The sequence below is a fragment of the Sesamum indicum genome, linkage group LG13, assembly GCF_026168435.1.
Source record: "Sesamum indicum cultivar Baizhima isolate 11 linkage group LG13, ASM2616843v1, whole genome shotgun sequence".
Taxonomy (NCBI): domain Eukaryota; kingdom Viridiplantae; phylum Streptophyta; class Magnoliopsida; order Lamiales; family Pedaliaceae; genus Sesamum; species Sesamum indicum.
This window is the reverse complement of record NC_142669.1, coordinates 230,001-232,500: the sequence shown is the minus strand read 5'-3', so window position 1 is coordinate 232,500 and position 2,500 is coordinate 230,001.

Below are 2,500 nucleotides of genomic sequence, written 5' to 3'. Positions count from 1 at the left end.
GAACCCGAGCAAGTAGAGCCACGTTCCAAGACTGAATGTGCCTGATGCCAAGTCCACCTTCTTCCTTGGGATGGCAGATTTCCTCCCAAGCGACCGGTGCCCTCCTAGAGTTCCATAGAAAATTTCTGCACAGACGGTGAATTTTCTCTATGACCGCCGCTGGAAGTGGGAAAACTTGGAGCCAAAAGCACTCCACACCCTGAATAACTGAGCGAATAAGTTCCAGTCGGCCTGCATAAGAGAGGGATTTGCCCGTCCACTTCGAAATGCAGTTGGCAATATGATCCACAAGCGGTGAGTAGTTGGTGACCGAAAACCGCTGTGCCGCTAGTGGAATGCGAAGGTATCTGACCGGCATCTCACCTCTCGCAAATTCTGTCCGAGCGAGAATCCCATCAAGCTCCTCATTTTGGATGCCCGCTGTGAAAATGCTTGACTTCGAGGTATTGACGGTGAGGCCGGATGCGTCCCTGAACTCTTGGAGACATTCTATCAAGATGTGGATAGATGGAAGGTCGCCACGAGAGAAAAGCATGAGGTCGTCGGCGAAGAGGAGGTGCGTGATTTTCAACTTCTCGCACTTAGGGTGAAAGTTGAAGTCCGAATTGGTTGTTTTCCTCTTGACCAATCGAGAGAAATATTCCATGCAAAGAAGGAAGAGGGCCGGCGACATCGAGTCTCCTTGCCTTAGGCCTTTCTTCCCCCGAAAAAACCCATGAAGGGAGCCGTTCAACGCCACTGAAAAAGAAGAATTGCAAACGCATTCCATAATCCAATTAATAAACAGTGGTGGAAAACCAAACCCGTGAAGCACTCGATCGAGAAATGACCATGAGACCGAATCGAATGCCTTGCGGAGATCGACGTTGATAGTACATCGAGGTGAAATCCGTTTCCTCGAGTACTGCCGCACCATTTCTTGGGCCAAAAAAATGTTGTCGGTGATATTGCGGCCTCCAACGAATGCTGCTTGGCATCGATCAATCAAATGCTCCAAAACAGGCGCTAGCCGGTCCGAGATGATTTTCGTGATGGCCTTGTAGATCACATTGCAGCACGAAATCGGCCGGTAATCCGCAACACGTGTGGAATGATCTGATTTTGGCACTAGGGCAATGATAGTGTGGTTGAGTTGCCGTAGCATCCGCCCACACCTAAAGAAATCCAAGACGGCCCTGCAAACTTGATCACCCACAATGTTCCATGCTTTCTTGAAAAAGCACGAGGAATATCCGTCTGGGCCGGGAGCTTTATTGTCGCTTATGTGAAAGATGGCCTCCTTAACCTCCAACGGCGTGACTGCCCGACAAAGGTCCGTGGTCTGCTCGGGGGAGAGTATGGGGCCCCATTCAAACACACCATCATCGACAGGGAGGGTGTGAGCCTCAGTGCCCAAGAGTGATGTATAGTAATCAACGAACTCTTGGGCAATATCCTCGGCAGCAGTGATAACGGTCCCATCCGCCCTAGTGACTGCCCCAATGGAATTCTTGGCGACATTCCTCTTCACCATGTCATGGAAGAATTTGGTGTTGCGGTCCCCTTCTTTTAAGTAGTGGATCTTGGCCTTCTGGTAGAAGAACTGCCTTTCGGCCTCGGCAAGGAAGACGGTCCTCTTCCTAAGATCACCCAAAGAGTTCCGTAGCGCCACATCTCCCGGGTTGGATTCAAGTTGATTCTGGGCTACTTGCAGGGTATGATCAGCCTCTTTGGCCCTAGCGGAAATGTGGCTGTAATGCTGCGAGTTGAATGCCTTAAGTTCGCCTTTAAGTGCTTTCAATCTCTTGCAAAGGCAAAATTGCGCCGTTCCATCCACGCTCAAATTCCAATTAGCTTCGACAGTAGCTAGGAAATCCGGATGATCTGCCCACATATTGAAAAAGCGAAACGGTTTTGGTTTAGTCGGTGCAGGATCAAAGATAGAAACAATACCCGGAGAGTGGTCGGAGAGGCATCCCGGTGGATTGAAATGGGCACTGCAATGTAAACCGCCCTCAAGCCATGCATTGTTGCAAAGGACCCGGTCGAGCTTGCACCATACGGGGTTGCTTTCATTGTTGGAATACCAAGTGTAGTAGCAACCGGTAGTGGGAACGTCGTGTAATCCAAGCGCTGTGCAGCAGTCCACAAAATCCTTAAGCTCATACCAAGATGGGGCCACTCCAAGCTGCTTCTCATTGGGAGATTTAACACAGTTGAAATCCCCCATAATAAGCCATGGCATATTCCGTGATTGGCCCAAATCAGAAAGTTTCTCCCACATGTTCCTTCTATTAACAACAGAATAAATGCCATATGTAAATGAAATACAGAAGGAGATTTGAGAGGACTTATTCGTGGCACGGCAGTGAATCACTTGGGGCGAAATATCCACCGGATGTATGTCAATGATTGCCGGATCCCAAACCACAAGGATACGTCCGCCGGCAATGGTGTCAAAGTTGTTGGCTTGGCACCACCCCGGAAGTGAGCGACTGAGAATCGTCTGGATAGATGAAGC